Source organism: Stegastes partitus, unplaced genomic scaffold (assembly GCF_000690725.1).
Source record: "Stegastes partitus isolate 25-593 unplaced genomic scaffold, Stegastes_partitus-1.0.2 Scaffold1710, whole genome shotgun sequence".
NCBI classification, from domain to species: Eukaryota; Metazoa; Chordata; class Actinopteri; family Pomacentridae; genus Stegastes; species Stegastes partitus.
Window position 1 is genome coordinate 60,756 of NW_007579441.1, and position 5,912 is coordinate 66,667.

The window sequence follows — 5,912 nt, forward strand, 5'->3', positions numbered from 1 at the left end:
AGGGAGGAGGAATGCAAACACTGGCACCGCGCATGCGCATCCCTGCCCATTTCTGAACATTGGTGCGGCGTTCAGGCCTCCGCTGCTGGCTCGGATTTTACCACATTAATGTATTTAACAACCTCATATTCGCTTTTTTGTTGATTTTACAATCAATTTATCCAGGTGTTGATCATTTTTCTCCCACACACGCAATATTTAGATAATTATGATGTTGGAAACACGCAGAGTTTCCGCGGTTTTTGAAATTTCATGTTCCGAACAGATTGTACAACGTGTACTCGGTACGTAAAGGCAGCATGAGGCTCTGGGTTGTTTATTTTTTCTTCTGGGAACACACTGTTTGGGAAGTGCTACTACTATATTGAACACACGAGCTGTTTAAACTTTAACAGCACTCACTGCTGTGTTTATATCTCCTCTAAGCACAGGCATTTCCCTTGTTTATCACAAATTTCAAGATTTATTTAATATTTCCTCCCATCACACAAGAATCTGAGCAACACTCCCTCTAGCCTCTATTTTCTGTATTCAAATCACACTTTGGTAGATAGGATAACAAGCCAGTCAAGACACACGCTTAACACTGAAGGATGACATCAATAGAACTTAAAATAAATACTTTCTCAATAGTATGTTCAATATCAACGTCAGTATCATGTGCAATATTTCTATTATATGTGCAAGATTTCATTATTTTGAGCAACTTTATTATTTCAGCATCACTGCCCCGATTATTTAGCTTTTTTCTATACATTTTTTTTCTCTACAGAGGCATTTTTTTCCACCCCGTTGGATCCTAATCAGCCACAACGGCCCTTATGCAAACTTCTATATTTCCTTCTGGCGACAGATTCTCATGTTAAACCTCTAACATCAAGACAGCGGATCTGATTGATGTGCTGCTCAAGAAGAGTTGATGCACGCCTGTCAAAGCACCTCCAACGTGTCAGCACCGGGGCTATTCATAAACATGTCATATGCACCTGTAGGGCAGGGTGAGTTCTGGGAAAGTTCCACTGTGAAGTCGGATTCCAGCGATTGCATAATGCTGAAACCGTAGAAAGTAAACAGAGAAATGTAAGCCATGCTTTCTGTAAACGGTGAACGTCATGAGCGTTCCTTGACAGCCTGTTTCTGCTGATAAGGGCAGTGTTTACATGGGAGTGACAGTGACACACGAGCTTTGAAAGGGCATAATTTAAAAATGAATCCAAATGTAATACAGCTTATAACAACGGGGCATTTCCCTCTTAGGCAATCATGATTTATGTCCTTGAAAGAACAGAAGAATTTCATTTTATGTACAAGAAAACATCTCCTTTGTTGCCAAAATTCTTATAGATGTTAGATATGATCTGTACGTATGTGAGAAAATCTTTTTTTTGAGTAATTTATCACCAGTCATGGAAACAGGAGTAAGAAAAAAAGTCAGAAACACATAGTCGAGTCTTAAACTTTTATCCAGGCTGTCTAAAGTGTTTGAGTTTGTTGTGTTTTTGTAACTGTATTAAACTCTATTACACACTATTTTTGTCCACTAATTAACAAGCAAAACAACAAATCTTCTTTACAGTTTGCATTAACGCAGCTGTTTATCACCCAGACACGGTGGATTCCTGTATCAACAGCAGAATAAAACACAATCACTTGAGGTTATTAGAGGAACATTTGAGAAATCCCACAGGGCAAAACGAAAACAATTCAAGGAACAACGAGTTCATTATAAACTCAGGAGCGACTCTGCTCCAGGTTTATTTTTATCACCATTTTGCAACAGAGGAGGAGGTGCATGTTTTGTTTTTTTTTGTTTTTTTGTTGCATGAGCATTGCTCAAATTCAGAGAACTGTTTTATAATCATATAATGTCACATATAATCCAATGCAGAAATAAAATAAAAACATACGCTGTAGTTCCCTGTGTTCTGTGTGAGTCTCTGGCAGTGACGTCTGGGTCTGCTGAGGCATCAGATCAGGTCCAGAAGTCGGTTTTGAAGGCGGTGCTGCAAACACTGCACGGTTGACTCAAATGGAAAGTAGTTAAACATGCTGAAGGCAGTGTCCCGGCTGAAAGACAAATAAAGCAGACATCATGGGGATCCTTTCTTACACAGAGCTCCACCGCAAAGAACAGCAGCATCTCTACAAGCTACCGTGTAACCCTCTGACTCCTGAGTAGTTTCTGTGCGTTCTGCCTAATCTTGACTTACTGATTCACTTTTTACTGACATAATAATCTACTTTCTACCTGCACAATGCAATTTGCTTCATTTAAGCTGCAGTGTTCTGTAGCTGTAGCTCTCTGTCCACTGAAAACTCCTCTGCTTTAAGTCGTAGAAGACAATCTAAATGTGTTTCCATATCCTCTAGCTACAGAGTTATAAACCCATCGATGTCTTCAGGACTCAATCGCAGACACTTCAGGAGTTTACTGGCTTTGTGTATGAAGATGGCTGTAACACATGGGGAAAGAAAAAAATCTTTAAACGTTTGACCTTCACAGAAAATAGCACAGACATTTTCCCAGGATAAACTATATGACTGTATCCACATCTGATCATCTGGTTTACGTCTCAATTGTGACAGTATTTACGCGTTCTCTTAGCAACGTCGAACACACGAACATCAGAGGAGGATTTATTATGGAAACAGAGATATGACCTTTACGACCCGCATTAATGATGTGACGAGGAGCACTGACAGGCTTTCCAGTTGTTAAAGTGGAACTCGGGCCAAAAGCTATTTTGAGTATCAATGTCTCACAACCTGGAGGTTTGAAAGACGCCTCAGAAGAGTTTGTCTCCTTGTTTTTTATTCCAAATATGGCAGCTGGAATTCACAGCAAGTACAGAAGGAATCCTGGAAAACGGTCACAGAGGGCAAACTACAGTTTTCTCAAGCTCGCATCTGGCAACTGCATCCAGGCTGCAATACCTGGTTGTGCCACCAGGTGGAGCATCTTTTGTTTAATGAGCTGGATACTTCATGTTAGCTGTACATGAGATGGTACCATCAAAACACATGCCCCGTGTGAGGCTCGAACTCACGACCTTCAGATTATGAGACTGACGCGCTGCCTACTGCGCCAACGAGGCCTGAAAAAAGGGTAAAAATAGGTGTTTCTTTTCCATCGTTTCACCTGATCGTCATTCTACTAAACACTGATACTGCATGTGAACCAGATCCTCTTAAGTTAGAGAATAAGTGAACATAGAATAAAAGTTGCATCTGGGTCAACAAGAGATTAAGTACAACCGCAGCAGATTACATTTCTGTCGGTATGTGATGGACTTTTTACTGATTTATGGATTGATCGTGTTTCGGCTCTTGCATGCCAACGACAAGGACACTGTGTTGATGAGTTAAATAACACTTTCAAATGTTTGTTGTGATTTCAAGCAGTTTAAAACAGCTTGGCTCAACCATTATGTCCTGTGAGGCTCTCCTTATCTGCTGACTTAAACAGTCTTTTGATCACTTTAGTGCTCAACCAATCACAACATGGCCCTCACCTTGAAACAGCATCTAAAGGGTTAATGGTGCAATTGATACCATGTCTGACTACAGATCAGAAGATTCTCGGTTTGTCTCCTTGCTAGCTTGATAAAAATGTACCTTTACTTGTGTCCTACATTTCCATGCTTCCTTCTCTCCTACCTCTTGTAAACACAACAAATATAAATGAGGTTCCTATCCTTCTGTCTCCTTTGTGCTAGAATCTGCCTGAACCAGTTCATTCACAACTTTTGCCAATGACTGTCACAATTCCACTTGTGTCAAACCAAACAAAAGGAAGAAGGTAAGTGCATTTTGTTTAGCTTTTGGATTTGCTGGTGCAGCCAACAGTGTTTCAGTCTCATAACCTGAAGGCTGTAGAGCCTATTTTTGTCAGATGTGAATGTCGGAGACGCCCAGGGGCCTCAAGAGGTTAAAAGGAAAGAGAAACAAGTGGAACACCCGGGGCATTCAAATGGGAAAAATCATTCATTTTACCTGTTTTGGGCCTCGACACAGTAGGCAGCACCAGATTCATAGTCTAAGGGTTGTGAATTTGAGGCTCACATGTTTTGTTGCTACCATCTCATGTTCAGCTAAACTGGGTCAGTGAGCAAACACACCTTTAGCTCCAGCTCATCACACATGCCTTGTGTGCAGCACATCAGTCTCATAATCTGAAGGTATGTGTTTAAAAACATGCACAAGGCATTAGGTATAGAAGACGAACAAGGCTTAAGAGATATTGTCTCTGAGGGACATACACAGCAGCTCTGTGGAGCTACAGCTGCACAACACATCATGTCAGCATTAATGTTTGAAACAGGACAAGTCAAGCGTATTTTCCTGCCCCATTGTTTTCCAATGTAAGAAGTCATTTGATCACTTTCTTGTTTCACTCTTTTGAACGGGAATGAAATTAAATAACACTGTAAATATTTCAGTATAGCCTTCAGGTGTCACTATTCATTCGCAGCATAACAATTTTAACTCTCGTTCTACACAAGAGTCTCCAGGTTGACAATGTCCCGGCCACTAATATTTTAATATTTCTACCCAACAAAAGCCCGATGAGGTGACAGGAAAGGGAAAAAGGTGGGAAAACCATTAGTTTTAACAGAAACATAATCAGAATATTGATATTTAGAGCTTAAGGGATGTCATCCCCTCAGCAAGACACCTAACTGCCCAGTGGCCGTGATCGTATAGTTGTCAGTACTCTGCGTTGTGGCCGCAGCAACCCCGGTTTGAATCCGGGTCACGGCAAAACCTGCAGTCTTTTGTGTGTGATTACAAATAACCAAGAAAAAGTCAAGAAGGGGACCTGCAGGTCTATAAGGAGACGGGGGAAGCCTGAGGAAAAGCATCAGAGAGGCCAAGCGCAGATACAAACGGAGTGTTGAGGAGCAATTTCACAAAAATAATTCCAGGTGCATGTGGCAGGGGATAAAAACTCTGACTGGCTGTAAGGGAAGCTATACAACAACTAACTCCACAGACAGCGCCCTACCACACACACTCAACCACTTCTTTGCTCGCTTTGACCAACATGGAGGCCAACATCTGTCCCTCACTGCCAGGGAAGGATGACCACGTGGAGCTCCAGCTACATCAGATGTAACCTGTGAAGAGCCGACACGAGGAAAGCAGCTGATCCAGATGGGGTCTCTGATGTGGACACAGGATGGGGGACCAGGTCTCTTCTACTCTCATCCTGAACATTGCATCGCCACAAGGGTGTGTCCTAAGCCCTCTGCTCTACTTCCTATTCACACATGCCTGCTGCCCCATTCACCCCACCTACACCATTGTCAAATTTGCAGATGACACCACCGTCGCAGGACAGATAACAGACAACAAAGAGACAGCCTACAGAGAGCAGGTTCATGAACTGACAGAATGGTGATGCTACAACAACCTGGACCTAAATACAAACAAAGCTAAAGAGATAACAGTGGATTTCAGGAGGTCAAAGTACAACAGCCACTCTGCGCTCTACTTAGAAAGTTTCTGGGAGTCCACATCTCTGAAGCATGTAGGTGTCAAGCCCCCCTACTCAAGGCTGGTTATACAGGGCCACAATTTCTTGACTACTTCCTCTATCCGTTCAGAAAAACAATACAGAAACCAGCAAAAATAGAGGGAACCAGGACTGTGATCATACAGTGGTTAGACATCTGTATTGAGGCTGCAGCAACCCCGGTTTGAATCCGGGTCACTGTTAAAGAGTACCTCAAAAGAGGACTACTATCCCTGAAGGACATGGACAACAGTGCCAGATTTCCACCACAGGTGCCACTGAACACCAGTAACTGTCCTTCGTTGGGGGATTACTTTGGCCACTCCTTCTGTTAAATGACATGGAGCTCAAGGTCCATTTGATCAGTGCCCAAATTTGATTGTACATGAGATGATAG

At 42.2% G+C, this 5,912-nt stretch overlaps 1 non-coding gene across 1 annotated transcript; it reads right to left on the reverse strand.

Moving 5' to 3' along the window:
• Nucleotides 1-3,022: 3,022 nt before the first annotated feature.
• Nucleotides 3,023-3,095, reverse strand: trnam-cau (transfer RNA methionine (anticodon CAU)). Its single transcript has one exon. It is a non-coding gene; the product is annotated as a tRNA-Met (tRNA).
• Nucleotides 3,096-5,912: the final 2,817 nt, after the last annotated feature.